Genomic DNA, 24,303 nt, shown 5'->3' on the forward strand with positions numbered 1-24,303 from the left:
ACAATGGAGACCACATCCTCAAATCTGAAGAGAAAGAGGAATTTCACTGTGGAGTGGAGTTCTGGACTTTTTTGGTTCCGTCCAGAGGTGTCAGGGTACAACACCCAAAGACCCCGGAGTTCCACCTGCCTTGGTGCACAAATGAACAGAAACACGGGCTTCTCGATGGTGGCGTCAAAGACGAAAGGTTTATTACTGCAGGGACACAGAAGTCACAGAATCTACACACGGGCAGAATTCAGGAGACTGTTCGATTTGTACAAAGTGGGTTGCTCCTTATATACTAAAAATTGTGCTCTAGGCAAATATTTCACATGTCGGTACATTCCCAAACCTTTTGTGTCTCTAAACAATAAATATTTGGCGTTACACAGGAACTGTCGATAATATCTGATACCAAACATCACGAAGAGGGGTTCCCACCAGTCCATCACAATCCCTTGTCAATATTGTATTCAAGAGCCGGACCGCCTCATCGTAAAGTTCGTTACCTCCCCCTAATAAAGGCCCAGAAGGAAAGGAGTAGAGCCAGGTGCAGGAGATAGAAAAGCGGGATAAGAGATGTTTGTGGGTTGTAAATGGGCAAGGCTACCGGCTTCGGCCGCCTAATCATGATCAGGTACAATGGACACGAAGACCAGTTTGGCAGGACTGGCCTCGGGCAGAGGAGGCAGCCTTTGTCGAGTCATGCAGCTACAGCGTGATCTGGTTTAAGGTGCACGTGTCACGTAAGAGGTGAATCTCCGGCTAAGGCTACGTGTCCTTAATCAAAGTGGAGTGAATGAAGTGATCAGAGGCTATTGCATATGTGAGGGCAAGGAAACACAAAATGGCGGCCACGATCTAAGATGGATGCCGTGTGTATATCAGAAATGTGTCAGTGGAAGGAGTGCTCTTGCTCGTAGCGTAGCGAAAACACTAGGATATACTAAATGGATCATTTGCGGTTCACTGATACCATTTTTATGTATTTCCGACAAACTTAAAAACACGGGTTCAAGTCGTCACGGAACCGTCACGGAACCTCAGACCCTCCTTTTGCCCTTACATAGGCAATTACTCAATCTATGTCTGAATCTAGTTCTATGTTCATCAGGTCAGTGACATGCTGTTGTATCATCATCCTTTCTCGTGTCTTTTCTCCAAACGCAGGTGGTTTTCTGAGACAAGTTGCAGCACAAAGACTACACAGAGCAGGACCACACTGGATAATCAGACAACATGAGAATAGGAATACTAAGATGACACCAATGACCATTAGAACCTTCCATCCCCACGCTGAAATCAGAGTCCAAACCCACTCCATGAAGGACCAGTTTCCCTTGTCTACATGTATGGAGTCCGAAATCTTGTGCAACTTAGAGATCGCCTCGTAAACTGTTGGAGCATTATTAGGAATAAAGACACAGCAGCTCGATTGGATCATTCTGCATACCCCACCTCGATCTGCAAGTATAACATCTAGAACCATACGGTTCTGTAATGTCATGAGCCTATCCGCCTGAAGCTCAGCTGTCAGATTGCTAAGGGCACCAGCAGTTTCGGTAATAGTAGATTCAACTACCCGTGTTAGCTGACGTATGTTTCTACTATTGGCCATAGGCCCCCAGAATGGAAGGAAGCCTTTGAAGAAGTCTCCAGCTTCCTGACCAGCGGTATCTTCCTTGTTGAAAACACCTCTTGCTACTCTTGTTCTGTGGTAATCCGGTGAAGCAGTGTATGTCGGAGGCAACAATCGAGCAATGTAACATGATCCTGAGAAGTCGGCAGGCAACCATGTATAAGCTCTGTCTCGACAAATGAAGTAGGTACCCCTAGCAGTGAGGAAGGCAGGGGAGGAGTTAGCCGGAAACACATAAGTCTCTACGCACTCACTTCTCCCTAGCTGAGCTCTCGGATTTCTCCCATTACCTTGCAGACAGACCTGACCTCGGTGAGGTACGACCCAGATTGGAGTTGAGCTTTTACGCTTGCTTTCTCCTAAACTAAGGCGATACTCTGAAGTATTCCAACTTAAATATACTCGCAATTCGTCTCTAGGGTAAGATGGAGTATTATTGACGTCCTTAACCATGTCAATAATTCCCTGGACTAAGGCTTTGTTGGCAGAGTTATATTTAGTGGAACGTGGTGGACGTGGAGGATAGGTTTCCAGGGCATAAGCAAAGATGGTTTGGAAGGCCTGAAATGATCCATTATAGCTGTAAGGCAAAACCAAATAGGGAATACCTTTATCCATAGTGTGAGGTATCAAGCCACACACCCAGCAGTCTGTAGTGTTAACTACCAGTTGGTGTTGATGCAAGAGCTGTACAAAAGTATTATTAATGAATTCTGAGCGTCGAGCTTGCTCATGTTCTGGAAATGAGTGAAAAGAGTGTATAGAAGAAACAGTAGAAATAGCTGGATCAAGGGGAGGCACTGTAGAAACTGGCACAAAAATCAAATTTATGCTAAAGACAATTCCACCCACCAATGTTGCTAAAACAATCAAAAATGTAATGGCACATTGCATCAAGAAACATTTGCTGTGAAGAATTCTATTAAGTTTGTTTCTGCGAACGTAAATCACATTTTCTCGTTGCAGCGCAGGAAGTTCCATCTTCTACAATCCGCTCGCGACCACTGATGATGTGTACGTAGATGAAAATGCCTCTGTCAGCCCTGGGAGTTCCCAAAACTAACAGAAAGATCGACCTTGTGTCAGACCCCTGCAAATTCAAACTAGGCACACAGCCACGACCCTACGGCTACCCAGACGGCAAGGCAATTTTAAAAAAACAATATACAATAGCAAACTTCCTGGCTGAAAAGCAAAAGTTCAATATATATATATATATATATATATGTCAAAATCACAATATGCAGTTGCCTGCTTTATTAGTTCGTTTTGTGGCTTCTAAGGTTGTATCTCTTCTTTGCTGGTACTGTCTGATCGGAAAATAGTGTATCACTAGCAGTTGTTGTAGAGTTTAAGTTCGCAGATGGCAAAGTTTCTTTTGATGCTGGAGACAAATGTTCAATGTTCAAAGCAGTCTTTTCAGGAGGAGAGTCACGTTTCAAAGTGTCAATAATCAAATCAGCATCGCTGAAAGGGACAAATTTCGGAGTTATTTCAGATTCGGAGGCACCAATTCCCTTCTTCACCCAGTCGTCGTAGGGCAGCGGCAGTGGAACACGCTTTACGTGAGAAGCGTGGATCCAGTGCTTGCGGCCAGCAACACGTACAGCTGTCCTCGTTGCCAGTAGGATTTGGAAGGGGCCGATGTAGCGAGGCTGAAGATTCTTTGTCCTCGCGAAGTTCCGGACCACAATGAAGTCACCCGGTTTCAGTTGATGCCCTGGACTCTCCGGAGACTTTGGTAGTGCATCAAAAACCTGTTGATGAATAAGACTTAATTTAGCAGTCAAGTCGTAAAGGTAGTCTATCAACATAGGATATTCAATGGAGCAAAATTGTTTAGGCCTTGGCACACCCCAGACATTTGCCGGGCGGCCAAACACAATCTCATATGGAGAAAGCCCTATTCTAGAATGCACTGTTGCTCTCGTTGATAACAAAGCCAAGGGAAGTGCGTCTGGCCAAGCCAAACCTGTGGATGCTTGTATTTTGGCTATTTTAAGCTTGAGGGTGCCATTGTAACCCTCGACTAAACCAGCTGACTGGGGATGGTTCGCACTATGAAATTTTTGTTTCAATCCTAGACCAGCACACACACTCTGCATAACTTTCCCTATAAACTCACTTCCGTTATCTGACCATACAATCCGTGGCATTCCGTACCTAGGGAAAAATTCTTTTAGAAGAATTTTGGCAGTAGATAGAGCAGTGTTGTCCTTTAGTGGATATGCTTCTATCCACCTGGAAAAAGCACAAACTACCACCAGGACGTATTTTAAATTGTTGCAGCGTTCCATGTGAATGAAGTCTAATTGAATTACTTCAAAGGGACAGGAAGGAGGAGCAAAATGACCAGCTGGAGTTGGAGTTCCCTTGCCAGGATTATGCATCAAGCACACCATACAATTTTTCACCACTCTCTCTGCACATTTACTGATTCCCTCATTCTTCCAGACCGGAGCTAACATCTTACATATCCCTTTAGAACTTATGTGCGCCACTCCATGCGCCATCGTCACTACTGCAAGCACATACGCATCAGGCAACATCCAACGCTGCTGTTCTGTCAAATCGATCCAACATCCATTCGAGTCCAATTTGCCCGTACTTTCTCTCCATACGCGTTTCTCTTCCTCAGTCGCTTCTTTCTGAATCTCTTTCACACTTTCCATAGTGTCCTCACACATTCCAGACTCAGCAATCCATCTTGCAGACGTAGCAACATACATTCTACTCATCATGTCTCTAGCTGTTTGTTTAGCGGTTTCATCAGCAAAGGCATTTCCCCGACCAACATCATCCGTGATTGCTTTATGAGCACTGCACTTCACAATCGCAACTTCAGTCGGTAAGGTTAGAGATTCCAACAAGTCGTTAACTAGCTGACCATGTTGAATCTTAGTCCCATGGGACGTAATGAAACCCCTTTCTCTCCACAAACGGCCAAAACTATGGGCCACGCCAAATGCGTACTGACTATCTGTAAACACATTCACTCTCTTTCCCTCAGCTAAAACACACGCTCTCGTAAGAGCTATTAATTCTGCTGCTTGGGCAGAATTCTGACTCACTCTTGTAGTCTCCACAATCGTCTTCAAAGTCGTTACCGCGTAGGCAGCAGTCACATCACCATTCTCTAATTTAAAACATGACCCGTCCACATACAGCGTACCATCCGGGTCGGATAGGGGAGTATCCCTCAAGTCGATGCGACCTTTTGTCTCTTCCTCCGTTTTGAAATAACAGTCATGTGGCTCAGAATCACTCGACTCTTGATCAGTCGGCAACAATGTTGCTGGATTCAATACATTGCATCTTTTGATCTGAATATGATTTGCTAATAACGTCAGCTCGTAACCAGATAATCTCGCACTAGTAAGGTGTTGTGTCTTCGTTCGGTTCATGAGTGTATCCACTGCATGAGGAACCATGACCACTAGCATATTGTTCATCACCAAACCAGCAGATTGTCGAATGGAAGCTGCAGCTGCCGCTGTAGCCCTCAAACAACTCGGCAATGCTCTAGCTACCGGATCTAATGTTGATGAGAAATACGCACAAGGGCGTTGTTTGTCACCAAACTTCTGTGTCAGAACACTCAACGCGCAACCTTCTCTTTCGTGAACGTAGAGCGTGAATGGCTTGCTATAATCAGGTGTACCCAATACAGGAGCTGAACACAGTGCTTTTCGTAACTCAATAAAACTCTCTTGACATTCATCAGACCATGGCACCGGACTCGGAACATTTTTCCCAGTCAAAGCTACCAATGGCTTCGCTAAAAGTGAAAAATTTGGAATCCACTGCCTACAGTAGGAGGTAATACCTAGAAAGGCACGTACTTCCCTCTGTGTGCGTGGAACACTCATCTGCATAATTGCTTTTATTCTTTCTGGGGTCAACTTCCTTCCCTCCTTTGATAAGAGGTGACCTAGGTAGGTTACTTCTTGGCAGCAATATTGCATTTTGGAAGGTGACACCTTATGATTCAAATTAGACAAATGATGCAATAGTGAAATTGTAGCTGCTTTGCAAGTTTCCTTGTCATCGGCAGCCACTAAAAGATCGTCTACGTACTGTACTAGGGCAGAGCCTGGAGGAAGGACAAAAGAATCTAGCTGACTTTTTAAAGCTTGACTGTAAATGGATGGACTTTCACAATAGCCTTGTGGAGCGCGTTTAAATCTGAAACTGCGACCTCCTAAACAGAAGCCGAAAATATCCCTACTTTCTTCAGCTATCGGAATGCTGAAAAATGCATTCTTGAGATCTATAACTGAGAACCACGTAGCTGTAGCAGGAATCAATGTTAATAAGGCAGTAATGTCTGGCACTACAGGAAACTGCGGAATTACAATCTTATTAACTTCTCTAAGGTCTATGACAAACCTATAAACTGGAGGCTTTGTAGGATCAGTTCGCTTCAGAATCGGTAAGACAGGACTGTTACAGACATTTCCTCGCGTTTCTTCAACCACATCTTTCTTAATCAAATCTTGCACAATCAATAAGAGTGCACGTTCACCTTCACTCGATATTTTATATTGAGGAATTCTTGGAAATTTTACATTCGCTTTCAAAGTTACTACATATGGTGGAATTTCTAGTAGACCTACATCATTGGGACCAGTCGCCCAAAGAGAATCAGGGAGTGAACGTAGCTCCGACGGGAGTGCGTCCATCGACAAGTACATCGGAGAGGTGAGTCTTTTACCCAAAGTAAGCTGTACTCCTTCCGGAGAACAGTACAATGTCGCATATAGTCGTTTTAACAAATCTAAACCAAGCAGATTTTCATTACAACCTGTAGTCAAAATCAGGGGTGCTTTCAAGTGACACGGTCCAACAGAAATAGACAAAGGACCAGATATCGGGTTGTACACAGGGGCGCCTGAAAAACCTACGGAAACATTTGTTGAGCCAGACAAAGGTGCGCCAGGGAGTTTCGCATGCATGATAGAACTTTTCGCGGCACCAGTATCCAACAGAAACGGTTCGACTACACCTGATGTTGCTACTGCGACATAAGGCCCACTCTGATCCACTGGAACTGATACTACTCCCTCTCTCTGCCCATGGCTGTCCTAGTACCCATTTTGTTGAAATCCCTCTTCAACTTCACAATAATCCTCAACAAGATATTGCTGAGACCTATTTTGTTGAGCTGACTGTACATTTCGTTGATCAAAGTGATTGGAGGGACGATCATTTGTTTGTGGAGGCATAGCACCTCGTCCTCGTCCTCTAGAATTCTGCGCATAACCACCACGACCTCTCTGAGCTGCTGCTGCATTATTTTGCGCTAAGATCGGACATTCATTTTTATAGTGACCCTCTTTCTTACAGTACGCGCACTGATTCCACTGATATTGAGGCCTTGATGTATTATAATCTGTCCTTTGATATGAGTTTTGCTGCGTATTAGTCTGATTCGTACGAGGCGGATACGCCTGCTGCAAAAGAACTTTAGTTTTTAAATCTTTCGTTTTCTTCTCTGATTTCTCCTTTTCCTCTTTATCCCTATTTTCATAGTACTGTGCAGTCGCAAGTATTTGCGCAGTTGTAGATACAGCCCACGCACTTTCTGAGTCTTTCAATTTATTGCATAATTCAGGTAACAAATTATGCACAAATTTATCGACAAACAATCTCTGTCCCCCTTCAGTGCTCATGTCCTGACCACTATGGTCTACAAAAGTCTCTTCGAACCTCGTGAAGAAGTCCGAGACACTTTCGTCTTTCTTCTGTCTACACGCTGACAACTTGTCCCAATTAACACGCAATGCTGGCATCAGAGTCTTCATTAAATCAATTATTCTACCTGGCAGATTAGCAATCAAAGGTTCGGGTTTCGCACCACCTATTTGTTGAGCATCTGCTGCAGTGATAGCTGCCCAATCACCACCTAAAGCAGCCTGATGATCCTCTCTACGAATTTTAGCCCACACTGGTTGTGGAACTACATTACCAAACAACATATCAATGTCGGCTAAGTTCATTATACAAGCCTCAACTGTCTGTGTCAATTCCTTGTAATATCCGGCTGGATTCTTACGTGGATCTGGCAAGGCCTGTTTCACTGCTAACACTTCTGCTCGCTTCCATGGAATATGTATCCATACTCTTTGGAACTGTGCTGGAGCAGCTGCAATGCCCGCAACCGCATCAGCTTGCACGGCTTCGCGCCAAATTGGAGGAACCTCCCTCATAGGATATTGGCGACTTAGCTTCACTTTACCTTTTTCTAAATCTCTCGGTGAACGAAGAGATGGATCATTCCTAAAACTCAAAATGAGTTCCATCGCTTCCTGTATTTTATCACCCACTATCATTCCTGCCGCAAACTCCTTTTGAACTTTAATTAAATCTTCCAAATCTGATTCGACATCGTCTTCTTCTATTTCCTCACGTAACAACGAGCACATCTCATCAAAGACGTACCGTTGCGTTGGCTCTCCCCATTGCATAAATGTCTCTAACACATCTCTCGTACTATATCTTCTAACTTTCGTAATCCATCTGAGAGCCGTGGAGTCTAAAACTCCCCGTTCTTCAGTACTTGGTAGCTGACTCCGTCTCTGAACAGAGTCAGGAGTAGGAGTCTTAATCAAGGTTTTATATATAGGAGACAGCATATTAGTAACAGAATCAGTGATTCTTCGACGAACAGAAAGTGGAGTTAGTACACTCGCAGACATAGAGAATGCAGTAGAGGTAGGAATAGATGACGAAACAATAGGAGTATCGAGAAAAATAGTTTGAGGAACAGTAGGTACAGTGGTAGGTATAGGAGCTGGCAGTGCGGGAAGAGGAGGAGCTGTAGGAACATTTACATTCACCACGGGAAGTATAGGAACTTGATTCTGAGGAACAGGAACACCAGGTTGTCCAGCAACCGGCAATTGAACATTCGGGATCAGTGGAGCCGTAGCACCTTGTGCATACGGTGGAGGCGACCGTAACAGATAAGATAGCAGAGGATCGTTTTCGGAATCCTCTAGTATCTTAGCCATTTTCGATGGCAAGGCAGGATAGCACTTGTCAATCGCTAAGTTATGCTCTCTAATGGCTACATCTATGGCCTTCTCACACTCGTTAGCCTGCAACTGTTTAGTCGCTTGCTCTAGAGTTAACTCTTCTTGTTCTTTTTGCTCTTTCTTCAACCTTTTCATTTCTCTCTGTTTGGATTCTTTCCGCCAATAACGAAAAGAGTCAAACATTGCCGGCCGGGCTTTCTTCCTAAACAATTTCGCTTCTAAGTTGTCGAGAATCTCTTGTTCAAAACTACCATGCAGTGGCCAACTAAGGACACCATCCTTCTTACAATAACGGACCCATATCTCATTATAAGTTATAGGACCCACACCATACTTACAGTATAAATCATATAGGGGAGTCCCAATCGGAGGAACCAGACAAGAGTCCTCTAATTGTGAGTCACTGTTGCAACTAAAACAAGACAACATTTTCCGACTTACCATTTTCAGTCCGGAACACAAAACAAACAAACACGAAACAAATTTGTGCACTTGAACCAAGAACTTAGGCCTACCAAAAACGAACTGATGTATCGATACCCAAACTGAACCAAATAGATTATCGTAACTAGAACAACCAAAGATAATCTTACAAAACCAAACCAAACCAAGAACCGATCAAGGATTTTTAACAATCCTCACAAAAATAACCAGCTAGCTATCACTAAATACTTAACTGAGTCACTGAAGACGTCACCAAGGAGAAACCCGTCACGTTTCGCCGTACTAAGGACTGCACCACTTCGGGTCCAAGACAGGGCGACGGTCAAGGCAACGGCCCACTGCAGCCGTCCTGAACGGGAACCCTCGTGGAAGAGAACTTCAGGGCCACTTTTGCGATATGCCGGGATCGATGAAGTGGGGCGCCTCCCTCAGGAATCTTCACACGAAGCTTCTCGAACTCTTCAGGCTTTTGGACCGGTACCGAATGACGTCGCCCCACGTTGGGCGCCAATTGGAGTTCTGGACTTTTTTGGTTCCGTCCAGAGGTGTCAGGGTACAACACCCAAAGACCCCGGAGTTCCACCTGCCTTGGTGCACAAATGAACAGAAACACGGGCTTCTCGATGGTGGCGTCAAAGACGAAAGGTTTATTACTGCAGGGACACAGAAGTCACAGAATCTACACACGGGCAGAATTCAGGAGACTGTTCGATTTGTACAAAGTGGGTTGCTCCTTATATACTAAAAATTGTGCTCTAGGCAAATATTTCACATGTCGGTACATTCCCAAACCTTTTGTGTCTCTAAACAATAAATATTTGGCGTTACACAGGAACTGTCGATAATATCTGATACCAAACATCACGAAGAGGGGTTCCCACCAGTCCATCACAATCCCTTGTCAATATTGTATTCAAGAGCCGGACCGCCTCATCGTAAAGTTCGTTACCTCCCCCTAATAAAGGCCCAGAAGGAAAGGAGTAGAGCCAGGTGCAGGAGATAGAAAAGCGGGATAAGAGATGTTTGTGGGTTGTAAATGGGCAAGGCTACCGGCTTCGGCCGCCTAATCATGATCAGGTACAATGGACACGAAGACCAGTTTGGCAGGACTGGCCTCGGGCAGAGGAGGCAGCCTTTGTCGAGTCATGCAGCTACAGCGTGATCTGGTTTAAGGTGCACGTGTCACGTAAGAGGTGAATCTCCGGCTAAGGCTACGTGTCCTTAATCAAAGTGGAGTGAATGAAGTGATCAGAGGCTATTGCATATGTGAGGGCAAGGAAACACAAAATGGCGGCCACGATCTAAGATGGATGCCGTGTGTATATCAGAAATGTGTCAGTGGAAGGAGTGCTCTTGCTCGTAGCGTAGCGAAAACACTAGGATATACTAAATGGATCATTTGCGGTTCACTGATACCATTTTTATGTATTTCCGACAAACTTAAAAACACGGGTTCAAGTCGTCACGGAACCGTCACGGAACCTCAGGAGGAGACATCCCCTGTAGCGAAATTTGTGGTCAGACACTACAAAAAACGACATGGGCTGTCTCCATTCACTCTCAGAGGGACACTAGGCCTTTGTTATTCCTCCTTACCAATATTATTAAACACACATCATATACATGCCCCTCAAACACAGCCTCTAACTCCTATCTTACTAAAAGAATGCAGTTTATATTCATGGTCGTTTAATGTTTGTCCATATCATACAGCCACTCTTCAAAGTAAATTGATTGCTTCACTTGGGGCAGGAGTAATTATAAGTTCATTTGACCAACACAAAGCATGTTTTTCAATGTAACAGAACTACACACACAAGTATTTCCTTATGCTACCAACCCCACAACTACACTGCAAGGCATTTGTATAACTTTGTTTTCTAGACCCCAACTCAGGGCCTTTGTTATGCAAATTCCCCAACTGTATTCTCAATGGTATATTAATTGAGTAATAATTGCACTCAAATAGATGTTGAAAATTCACTTTTCAAGTAAAATATACATCTATATTTTCTTTTATTACTTTTAATGCCCTATGATGTTTTCCCATCCAATACCTACCGCAATATTTACTTCTGCTCCTAGACCTACAACACAACCTAGACTGACACCACAGAGCACAAGGATGGTAGCGACTGGTAAATATAATGTCTGCTCTTTTGGCTAACCAGTCTATTTAGAACTGAGAGGGTAGTTGTATATACACAGTGTCACACATCTCTACCTCCACCCTGGTCAAATATTGAAGACATTGATTGATTCAGCTATACTTTGCAATTTGAATTCCCTTTTGACTGGGCATGGTAAGGGCAGCATTAGAAAACATATTTTGCTCCCTGTGTTAACTAGCTGGAGAAGATCTTTGTGTATCTCAAACTTTATGTAAAACCCCCAAAAATATCCTTATCATGTGTGACTTAAAATGGCTTACTCCTCTACATATGTCTCTTTCTCTCTCGTGTCTGCTATATAACATAACATAACATAACACAACATGTGTATTTGTAAAGGGCACTTACCACCCATGGGCCTCAAGGCGCTGAATAACAGATGTTTATTTTTACCCAACTCAATGGTACTCATTTTATCGACCTCAGATGGATGAAAGGCTGAGTGGACCCGCTGGGATTTGAACCTGCGACCATGAGGTCGAACACAGGCCCCTGTAGTGGATGCATTAGTCCACTAAGCCACCAGACCCGGCATATGAAAGCCCCTAATGTCCATCCTGTGAACAAAAACACCACCAATGGCACCAGGGGCAACCTGGCAGCAGCAGTCAGGCCTTCTACTATCCAATGTTCAAGTGAGGGTAGAAATATCATGATTTCTGCTATGACATCTCACCATTAATCATTTAACAGCATTTGCTGTGTAATATTTGTATTCATAAGTGTTTTGTTGGTGTTTTTGCTTTCCATTCATTTTTTTCTCTAATTTATAAGCTTTTGTAGTAAAGATCACTTTTAGTCTGGCATTAATAGTTTATAATGTTTCACTATTCTCTCAACAGCTGCTGGATCAGAAGTTACTGCTTCAACACCAACTATGAGAATACTGGCTCAGCAGCTGGCACAAAAGAGTTCATCCAGAAAGGGCCACAGCGGTTGAGTTGACAATGTAGAGATGCAATATTTCCGTATGTGGATCAAAATTCACCTTTAGATTTGGACTTTTCTTTACATAATACTAAATGTATCAATTATTTTTTATTAAAGATTTTCATAACATAGTTTCATCGTCCTCTTGCAGTTACAGGGTAAACTGCACCAGATAATAATGCTTAACCATCTACAAGCGGTAGACAACGTGCAATCCAAGGAAAAAATCTAAACCCCTACATGCAGCTAACTTAGTAGCCAAACCTGCCTAAGAAGAGGAGCAAGCACTCCATACATGCAGGAGGGGTTGGCATGGTATAATGCTTTACTCTGGGAGGAGCAATGTTTTTCAACAGAAGACCACTGTGCAGGGCATATTCATGGAATGAGGACAATTATCCCTTAATGGACTCGCTCAAATGATTTACAAGTAGATCTGTACCTTAGATACTGTGAAATGTTACCAAGACGTTGCAAAGATGAACCATGAACATCTTTGTAGTTTGATAGCAGAAAGTGCACAGCAAAATGCCTCGCCCACGAGGATGATAGAGGCAGTAACAAACAAATAACAATGTCAGTCTCCACGACAAATGTATGTACAAGATTGTTCAGAGGCGCCTCAACCTATTGAGGAGACACACCACCCACAAACTCAGTTGTCCATCCCCTTGCAACACCTACAAATCACCCACCTCCGCCCCATACACCTGCCCCCGCACAACCAAACCATCCATCAAGACAAACAGGTTTGCAACAACACTCATCCCCAGCATTGTATTGGAAGAGTTGTAGAACAGACCCCTCATCCCCCGAATGAAATGAACATTTGCAAGTATTCACTACTTTTGCCATACCACATGCACTGAAGCCTATATATTTTTACAATGATGTATCATTTGTGAAAGTACCTGTGTAAACATGGCATCTGTGACCAATTTTGTATTTTAAACTAAGTACACCATAAATTGTAATCTGTGACCTGTTCTTTGTTAACATTCTAAGTGCTATGGTTGTAAGATAGATTTGGTTAATGCAATTGTATACATAATCTATAAAGCTATACTTATTATTGCTGCAGACAAATATTAATATCAATACAAATTATGATTTTTTTTATTCAATTAGATTTTACCTAAAGTAATGGTAACGTTAGAAATTTCAGAGGGGAGATAGAAATATGGGGGAGTGCACAAATAAAAAAATGGAAATGCCAGAGACCAAGTCTATGTACAAAAGGGCATCAATTAAGAAACAATGTATAATACGATTATATCCAAACTAAGCGGTTCTTAAACTATAGTCAAAAGACAAAATAATAGTGAAACTCTTCAACAAAAGTCCATTGTCCTACATACTAATAAAGCCCTAAGCAGGAGGGAATGTCAGATCAAGTTCCTAGCTTTGGGGGGCAGAAGTACCTGGGCATTCTCTGGCTCACATTTCGCCGCAACAATGTTTATAGTGTCCTCTAATACAGACGTAATATGCCCTGAGGTTGCAAGACCAGACACCGCGTGGAAAATTCAATACATGGTGGTGGTGTGGGAACCAAATAAGACAAACAAACTGGGAAATGGTACAGGAGGTGGGGTGGAAAGTATTACAAGGTAGACAAGGCATTATTGCTCCTATTAATGAGGTTGTAAGAGTACTTACATTTCTGATATGTTCAGTTACTGGCTGTGTGAGTATATGGGCCTCTTCTACCACATCCCAGATATCCCGAGATATTGATTCCTGCATCTCCCTAACTATGCTTAAAACCTCCTTCAGTACAACTAATCAGACATATCCTGGAGAAGGGAAGTGGTCAACACGTGAGACTCTGGGGTATTGAGGGCAAAAATGTCCCTGAACTGCTGGTTTTGTTACGAGGAGGCACTTGAAAGAGGAGAAGAAAGTGCAGCAGGGGTGCAGCTAGCAGCCTCAATGCCATTGGGGCCTCTGCAGTTAAAGAGGTGTTGTCTTTGGACCCCATGGTAGTGGGATCTTCTTTTTGGACACCACTGGCTGTTCTCCCTGAAGGTTAGTAGAAACTCTAATATCTGCCTCCTCTATGGTTGGTGGTTCCATGTTCTCCAGCCCCTCAGTTGACTCGACAACCTCCACTAGGAGTCTTTTGATCAAGGAGATGGTTGGTCTCCAGGCGGGTGCATTCTGCCTGCTGCTATCAGTGTCTTCACTGGCTGTAGAGAGCTCTAATGCCTGTCATGGGACTTGGTCTATGCTCCAGGTCCTTCTGAGATATTTCATAGCAGTTCTGTCTCATAAAAAGGAATGAGGACCAAGAAGTAGCTATGTCCAATATTTCATATCTATTCAAAATTATATTAAAAAGGAATATTTTTTCCTGGACTACCAGAAATTATTTCATGGTCTATACTTTAACTTTAATCAGGATAGTTTATCTATAAACACTGTATTAAAAATCACTCATTCAAAGTAGTTTAAAAATGATTAGTGTATCATATCAAATTTTCAGTGCAGGACTGATTAAATAAAAATGCCCAGAAATAAAATAATATAGTTAAACAATCTTTACCACAATGACATTTTAATAAATGTTTAAACAATGTTATCAATAAGATTATAGGAAATATTATAATAATATTCCAACATTTGTTCCCATTGTTAAAAGCTGTTCTTAGAACGGCTACTAAAAATTGCCATAATATGGTTTCAAGGAAGTTTAATTTACCTAATGTTAGGCTTACATTACAATACGTTAACAAAATACAAATGTTAAATATGCCAAATGCTAATTTTGTGACAGAAATGGATTTCTGAAGCAATATTTATTTTTAAAAAGCAATTCCATTTTGCATTTTGATGATTAGTTTATACGAACAAATGTATAACAGTTAAAAACATATTAGTAAATGAAACCATCCATTCCATTCATACACCTAAATAACAGAAGATAGAGGCAACATGGATTGTTAGACCAAACTTCCTTCTGAACACATGACTTGATAACTTCTTCACAACTCATTTTCTCTAATTAAACTTTATTTTAGGTAACACAGATACCACTTCTATGCTGCTCAAACCCTTCCAGCTGAGCATGTAAAGGTTGGCCAGACTGCTCTCATGACCCGCCCGTCAAGTGGTGTCATCCATGGATGCCAAGAATCTAGTTGAAATGACAAGCCAAGATGTTCCTGGGCCTTAATCCTGGCCCAGCTGCAAATGCTTATAGAACCCTTTCCCACGCTATGTGTCGACACCCACTGTGCTGCAGCACTTGCTGATGTTGCTCCAAATTTGTAGAAAATCTAGGGGATGGAGGAGCACTCAAAATCATTTTTTTCTTATTCATTTAGTTGTTAATAAACAGAGGGTGCTGCACTGCTGCAATGTGCTGACATCACATGCAGAATAAAACTAGTAGTCTAACAGGATAAGAACCTAGTTGCAGTGTGCACTGTTCAGAACAATTTTTCCAAATTGTTTAACCTTTTTGTACAATTGTTCAATGTCTGCAATAAAAACAAATATACATCTTCTTTTTTCAAGATATCGTTATTTGACAATAAATCATATATTTCAATTCAATGCATTTGTTGTTTACTGTATTTTGTCAATACAGACTGCCTAAACAGAAAAAATCTTTCTCCTGTGCGTTACATCCAACACTTTGGTAAGCACCGTTATTTTATGAATCTTAACATTATCTCATTAAGCTTAAAGACATAACAAGTGTGTAGGCACAATGCTGTTATAAATCTCAATACAAATGTTTTGCAGAGTGAGGCATACATATTACCACAGTCCATGTGCAAGACAGCACAGTTTTTATTGCAAAAATTGTACAAAAAGGCCAAGGATAATTATGGAGGACCCCATCACAAAGCACTTACAGCTCTTCACCGTAAAACTAGGGGCCCTTTCATCTGCTCCATCAAATCTGTTGGAAGTTTCAAAAGGATCAGTGGGATGGTGAAGTGTGTTGTGGTGGTGAAACAATGACCAGAAAATGGATGCCTTTCTGTCCCGGTATGTAAGTTTGTGTTTTGTTGCAGTATATGGTGATATATGCCCATACTTTGGAACCTTGGAATATATCAGTGTAGTCATTGACAAAACACTGTCCCGCCATATAAAGGCAGCTACCAAACTAGCAGCTCAAGTGAAAAACTAGTTGATCCCGCACAAGTGTACCATGACCTCTATTCTGTACCCTATCACTAGTACCTGCATGTGGGCACAGATCAAGGGTAAAATCAAAATGCAAGCCTTATTGCATGGTGATGTTGTCCAACACACAACAGGCTGCAAAGTTTCTTGCACACAACTTCTGACTGAAAAGTGCTTATAAATTATCCTCCAAATAATGGAAACACTGTGAAAGGAAAGGCGGGGCCGACATCGGCCCACCGCAGTTATGGCGGGGCGCACTGGCCCCCCCACCCGTCCCCCTGGTGACCCGGAAGTGATTGAGTCACTTCCGGGTCACGAAGGGAACAAAGGCCAGGCCGGTTAGATCCGGCCTGGCCGATGAAGGGTTAAAAGGCCGTGGAGCGCAAGAGTCTGCCTCTGTGACTCCTGCCCGCCACCGCCTGCCCTTCCAGCCTTTAGGAGGCTGAAATTATTTTCTTCTTTATCTGCTTTAACTTTTCAGGAAGTGGTGAGGCTCATCTAAGAAGATTCCATTGGGGCGGCCTCGCGTGGAGGCCTTTTGCCATGTTATTTTATTTTGCAGGCTTGTTTAAAAAAAAGGGGCCGTGAGCGTACGAGATTCAGCACGGCAAAGACCGGTGGGGAGGCAGGAGCAGAGTCGCGTCATCGTCGTAGCGTACCTCCGGAGCGGGCGAACAGCTGATCGCAGCGCATCGGCGCTCAACTCCGTGCAAACGGGGATGGCATTCGGAGTCTCAGCTGAGTGGGCAGCATTATCAACATTAGAACAGCGTTTCACCCAACGGCCCTTTACCTGGCTGAAAGCTGCTTCTCCGGCTGGACCGGATGGCGGGGATCCGTGTGTCAATCGGTAGAACTGGGTGGAAGGATCGGCATGGTGAACACGGCGGCGGGACCAGAGTTAAAGCAGCTGTCGGAGCACGTTTGGGAGAGCAGTGGCAGTGGGACTCGGGCAGCCTCGCTGTGAGACGGGGCAACCCCTCTTGTTTGTATCTTTCAGGTTGCGCCGTGGGACCATGGGACTGGATCGGCGAGGAGCTGAAGAGCAACATGGGCGGTTCACGTTGGGGTCGCAATGCTCCGGGCAGCAACAGTTTATTGGCCGAGGTTGTGCGAGCCTAGAATCCTTCTGTCTTCATACGGTCCGGCCGGGGGTATTGGAGTTGGACCAACCAGTCTCTCGTGCTCGGCCCCGGAATGGTGAGTGTACTAAATGCTCTTAGAAGCATTGTGAAGCCGCTAATACATGGTTCGGTGGCACGCGCAGATTACTCCGTGTAGGGGGCTAAGTGCACTACTGCCATCCACTGTGGGGGACTGTGTATGAACTCATACTATCCGAGTCGCAATGCTTTGGGATAAGCTACAGTTAATAGTTACATTCTGCAAGCGGTAATATTCTCCACAGAAGGATCAGTTCTAGGCACATTGCAATGGATTCCTATGGAGTGGTCCTGATGCAAGGGATGAAGGAAGCTGAAGATGCTCTAAGGATGCTGTAGATGCGACGCAGTCAAAGGGGGTCCTTGCTCCACAAAGGTGGTGAGGCGGTTCAGGTTGCTGGGTCGACGTATAACAAGATCCTTTCTGGCCTGGCCGACGTTCAGTCACCACTGGACTACCAGTCGTCCGGTGTCGCAGTCACAGGCGACACCTTCCTGAGTTGATAACTCGCCTTCTGAGAGTCCCGGAAACTCTCCAACAGCACTCCCAAGCTAAGAAAACTCGGGGGCATGGCAGCGGTGGTAGCGGCTTGCAGACTTAGGGCTACCCACTTGCCCCAGCAGGCTCCTTCTGCTGGTGTGTCCCTTTGCTGCGAACAGGACACCAATTGACTGGCCTTTGAAGTTCTCTGGAGACAGCTTCCTGTTGAGCAGGGCATGCCAGGCACAGTCTCTCTCTTTGCTAGCCACCACGTGCAGTCTTCAAAGGAGCATCCTCCTTCGCTGTCCATTGGTGCAGCAGGGCAGTTCTTCTTTGATCCATGCATGGTTTGAATAATGGAACTTAACTCGTGTTAAACACTAACATGGCCGGGAACTGTGAGGAATATAAAACAACATGCTGCTTTCTTAGCGTATTATAGCATGCCTAAACATTTGCGTTCTCCCAATTGCAATGCGAAGGGATGAGAAATATATTTTGGTCTGACACAATAATGGTGAATAAGACTGAGTCTCAGTTACCTTTTGTGATACATGTCTCAGGTTTTCACCCACACAGCAGGAATGGCGTGACCAAAATGCCAGGTTGTAGTGGAAGAGATATCACACTCTTTGTCCTGCCCTTCGTGACATCACACAATCTTTGACACTGGTGACATTCCATGAAGTGACATAATACCCTACAATAAAAGAAAATTACCCTAAAAATAGGTAAGATACTGAAGCAGTTAAAACTCTAATTTTCAACCCATAAATAAAGCACAGTGCTGCTATGGTATGTCAATGATACAACCATGATAGTCCAAGAGACTAGTTATCAAAGTCAAGTAGCACAGCCACAGCACTGCCATGTTTAGTCTCAAATGCCCTGGCACAAGAATCAAGTTGCCTGACAAAATCATGAGTTACCCTGGCGTAGTCTTGCATGCCTAGGCATTAACTCTTAAACCAATGTTAGTGGGGCATTGGCTACGACATCACTAAAGCTTACCCATAAGCCAGCCGAAGGGCTCGGTTGACCTTCCTTGGTGTTAGACTGGGTTGTACTCAGACAAAAAAATATAGGCCCAGGGCCGATCTAAAAGTGGCTCCATTAGAGAACCAGTTAGCTTAAAAAGTGACCCACATATGCATTTCTGCCTAGTTTTGAACTTGTAAAGATAAGCAGTATGGGTATTTTGCAAGGTATATGAAGTGCATACATTTGTGCTTGTTGCAGGCAATGTTTGTGGTGATATGAGGTAAATATTAACAGTAAAGACCAGCCCACCTGGCCATAAAAGAGGCCCACAAACTTTCAGCGGGACTAACCTACTCCTGTATCTAGCCCACGCTCTATCATGGTGAGCCTGAAGTTATGACTTTCCCCCGGTCTAGCATGACCAGATGACCTTGCGTGGAGCTTTGTGCTTTTAGGCACTATTCTTACCTACAACTTTGAGATTCAATATCTCTGCTTCTATTGATTAGATTTTGTCATGTTGGTTGCATTTTATTTATAAAAATTTACTTTAATTTTTCTTAAATTGGATTGGGATCTTTTTTCCTGTGTTGTGTTTCCACTTTATTAGTGTTGTGTGGTGCATATTGACTCTAAGTGCCCGATTGTAGAGGGGTGGCACCTGAATCACACAAGGGAAGGAGGAGCGCTGAATAAGATCTTGGGCAGGCATGCCCTAACATATACCATGGATTTGATTGGTGGGGAGGGTAATAGCATGGTCACCCCTACTTTCAAAGGCAGGGCGAAGGGCACTATAATTGATTTTATTTTCGTTACACCCATGTTAAAGTGGCAGGTTACAAAGTTTAAGATAGAAGTTAGCATTTTCAGCGACCATAACCCACTTCTCCTGTGCATCAGAGATCCAAATGCTGTATTTCTATCACAACGTAGGGTGGCCGGAGGTTTGATTAAAGCCACTGACCAAGGTAGGAGACTAAGGTGGGACAACACGGACAGTGAGGCATTTTACAGAATCTTACTGACACAGGCTGAGTCCAATGTTTAGAAGTGTTTGGACTTGGAGGTTGAGGGGGCAGACCTGATCAAGGCATTTGAGGCAGAGGCCAAACAAATTGATGGCTTACTTAGGGGCAGGAAGATTAATAAGGAACACAGTGCACCAAGGTGGTTTGATCATGACTGCACCCTCACCTCGAGGGATCTGAAATCGGCTCTGAAATGTGTACCTAGGGACAGAGGGAAGGTATCAAGCTGTAGGGCTAGGTACAATAAAACACTAAGGGCCTGATGTAGGTGAGGGACATTTACAGATTCTAAAATACCGAACTTTACTGATTCGGTATTTGAGAATCGGTAAATGCTATGTAGGGAATAATTCGGTAAGTAATACCGAATCGTTAAGATTCGGTATTTACCGAATCAGTATTTACCGATTTGGCATTCCCCATTCATTTCTATGGGCCTGTAGGCTCATAGGAAAGATTGGAATTACCGAATCAGTAAATACCGATTCGGTAAAAGGGGGAAAACATTGAAGGGTGGCAGGGTGTCACTTTGACACCCTGTTGCACCCCTCAATTGTGTATGGGTGCCTAAGGGTATGTATGTTTGCCACATGGCACTGAAATAATTTGCATGAAATTGCTTTTTTGGGGGTTTTCGTTATTTACCACCAATTTGTAGTTAGTGGTAAATAACGAATCCTAACATGGGAAAAGCACTCATTTAACCCCTTCGATGCTCATGACGAACTCAGCTCGTCATGCAGTACACTGGTCGTGTGCTCATGACGAACTGAGCTCGTCATGAACAATGGGAATAAATCAGAAGTAGCACAGAGGGGGAATTGCTGCAGCACTGATGGTGTTAAGTTCTCCCTACATTAGGAATTCGGTAATTTACAGATTCCTTAAATTACCGATTCGAATCCTTAGATTAGGCCCCTACATCAGAAAAGCCTAATACCGGTCTGTAACGGCCGAAAATCGGTAATTTCGGCTGTTACCGACCGGTATTAGGCTTCCTACATCTGTCCCTAAGATGCCGCAGAACCGTATTGCAGAACCAGGCATGGGAAAACTTGAGAGAAGCGGCCGAGACAAAGGACTCGACTGCTTTTTGGAGAGTGTTAATGAACCATGCTTTCAGGATTCAAATAAACCCAAGCTGGCCTGCCACATCCTCCCAGAAACTTGGTTTGAGCATTACAAGGGCCTGTATAACCATGGTAGCATTGATGATTCGGCTACAGCAGAACTGGAAAGTGTGAACCCACCCCAGATTACCTTTTCCTTGGGAGAAATAAAGGCGGGGATTGAGGGGCTAACCCGTAATAAGGCGCCAGGACCTGATGGGATTCCACCAGATCTCTTCTTAAGCCAGAAAGAACTCTGGGCGCCCATACTCACCAGAGTAATAAATACTGCAGTGCAAACAATGATGCCTATATCCTGGTCTACGGCCGCAATAGTCCCCATATTTAAAAAAGGGGACAGAAATAGCCCTCAATGCTATAGGCCCATTTCATTAATTGATGTTACCGTGAAAGTTCTAGGTAGGGCCATTCTCAACCGATTGATTGATTGGGCGAAGGAACATGAGATCAATACGGACACCTGGTATGGGTTTAGGTACGGCCGCTCCACCACAGATCAATGCCTTAATTTATATCTCCTGGCAGCCAAGTACACCGTAGCCAGTGAGGGGAAGGTGTACATGGCTTTCATGGACCTCACCGCGGCATTTGATCGAGTAAATCGGAACAAATTGTGGGGACTATTGGGGGCCTTGGAAGTTGACCCTGGCCTGGTAAACATATTATGGACACTGCATCAGAATACTTCTGCCCAGGTCAGCTATGATGAGGATGGAAATGTCCCAGGTCAGATATGATGAGGATGGAAATGTCACAGAACACTTCCCATGCTTAAGGGGAGTGAGGCAGGGATGTATTCTGGCCCCCTTCCTTTTTACTTTATAAATAAATGGTTTCACCCAGGCACTGGTAGCTCTAGGGGTGGACTGCCCGCTGATAGGTAGGAGAGGGATACCGGTGTTACTGTACGCAGATGACGCAGTACTCTTGACCCGCACTGCGCGGGGACTGCAGCACCTCATAGATGGCTTTGTCCTTTTTATGGATAGCTTAGATTTGTCACCGAACCTCACCAAATCATATGTTATGGAGGTAGGGAAAGGCCCATCCAGCAAAACTAAGTATACAATAGGCACACAGGGACTGGAAAAGGTCAAGTCATTTTCATAACTGGGATCATGTTTGACAGTCGCCTTAGTTTCAAAGCCCTTGTGGATTAGAAATGCAATAAACTAATTAACTCAACAGGGGCAACTATGAATTTTGCAAAGAGGCTAGGCCGATGGGCTCTGGAACAAATCCTGAACCTCTACAGTTCTGTAAGCTGTGCCAAAGTTTTATATGGGAGTGAGGTCTGGGGCTTTATAGACTCGCTTAAGTTACAAATAGAAGAAAACAAATATTTGAGGCGGGTACTAAAAGTCCCACAAAGCATTTCCTCCTAAGTGGTTCATGAGGAACTGGGTATAACCCATCTGTGCGATAGGCTCCAATGGAAGCCCCTCGCATGCTGGATCAAGGTATGGACAAATCTAGAGGTTTCGTTAAGTAAACAAATAATATCAGACTGCATTGCACGGGCACAAGGTCACAACATTCCTTAGCTTAGATACATCAAGGAAAACCTGTTAGCCATGGGTTGTGTTGAATATTTTACCCACCCGACAAAATTGCTATCTAAGGATAAGGGCCGTATTAAGTTATGTGGGAGTCCCACGGTAGAAGAATAACCATAGCAGTAAAAGAAATAACTGCCTGGAAAGAATAGAAGAGTATATCCTTGGGTAACCACTCATCCTCATTATGTGGCCCAAACAACAGCCAATCACCTGCCAGCCCTGAGATACACCATCCCTAGCAGAGCCACCATACCTCAGATTTCCAACAGCCCAAGAGTGAGCTACGGATGAAACTTGAGATAAAGGCGGTCTACCTAAGAAGAAACGGGGAGGTGGGCGGGCCGCATGTGAATCTATGAAAGATAATACTGGAGAACTATAGTGTACAAGTAAGTAACTAGTTTTTTTCCAGTATTGAATCTTTCATAGATTCACATGCTTGTATTACAATAGATAGCAGTCCTTATTCCATATAGCGTTTCTAGGATAGACCCCTTTGTCTCCAGGGCTTTGTATTTTTTTTAAACGCTATACTGTATAGTTTGAAATTGCCGTAAGATAAAAATTCATTAAGAACTATGAAACAGTCCTTTACAGCTGTGCAAATATATACACACACAATTATATATTTTATAAACTACATAGTGAAAGTACCTTAGTGGAACAGGTGCAGCAGAACTGCTTGACCCACTGCTGAATCTGCTTTCCACTCAGTGTCCAGACAATTATGTCTGGTACTCGTGTGGACATTTGTCCAAGTTGCCGCTCTGCAAATGTCCGGAAGCGAGACACCTGCCAGCAACGCTTTTGAAGTTGCCATCTTCCGAGTGGAATGAGCGTGCAATCATGTGCAAAGGGTTTCCTGCTTTTTCATGACATAAAACGATGGCGGATGCAATCCGTCTACAAATGGAAGTCCTTGAGAGGGCCAAACCTTTTCTGGGCCCAGAATAAGCTATAAGCAGTTGATTTGTTTTACAAAAAGATTTTGTTTTTTCTATGTAAAATTTGAGGCATCTCCTAATGCCCAACGTGTGCAGAGATTTTTCTGCTGCAGTGGAAGGGTTCTTGAAATATGTGGACAACACAACTGGTTCATTGAGATGAAAAGTTGTAGGAATTTTAGGAATAAACTTTGTATTTGTCCTAAAAATTACTTTATCTTGTCTGAATTGTAAGAATGGCTCCGTAACCGAAAATGCTTGGATCTCGCTGACCCTCCTGGCCGAAGTGAGGGCAAGAAGTAAATCTACTTTCCATTAGATGAACTGCAATTCAGCTTTGTGAATCGGCTCGAACGGAGCTCTCATGAGTTGAGACAAAACCATGTTGAGCTGCCAAGGAGGCGGTGGATGTTTAATTGGTGGGTACTGCCTGAACACGCCTTATAGGAACTCTTTAATCAGTCTTTGAGACCAAAGCGATGGACAATCTGGTGTTCTGCAGTATCTGGAGATAGCTGCCAAATGTACCTTTATTGATGCATGACAAAGTCTGGCCTTGGCTAGGTGAAGCAGATACGGAAGTATTTGCTCTGGAGAAGAATTAAAAGGATGTCAATTTTGTGTTAAATCTCCTCCATTTTGCTGTATAGGTTTTGTTAGTAGAAATT

At 43.6% G+C, this 24,303-nt stretch overlaps 1 protein-coding gene across 3 annotated transcripts in view; it reads right to left on the bottom strand.

Moving 5' to 3' along the window:
• Positions 1 to 24,303, bottom strand: part of LANCL1 (LanC like glutathione S-transferase 1) — a 639,396-nt gene that overhangs the window by 173,140 nt on the left and 441,953 nt on the right. The gene's annotated exons all lie outside the window — the stretch shown is intronic.

The sequence above is a fragment of the Lissotriton vulgaris genome, chromosome 2_1 (genome assembly GCF_964263255.1).
Source record: "Lissotriton vulgaris chromosome 2_1, aLisVul1.2, whole genome shotgun sequence".
In the NCBI taxonomy this organism is placed as follows: Eukaryota; Metazoa; Chordata; class Amphibia; order Caudata; family Salamandridae; genus Lissotriton; species Lissotriton vulgaris.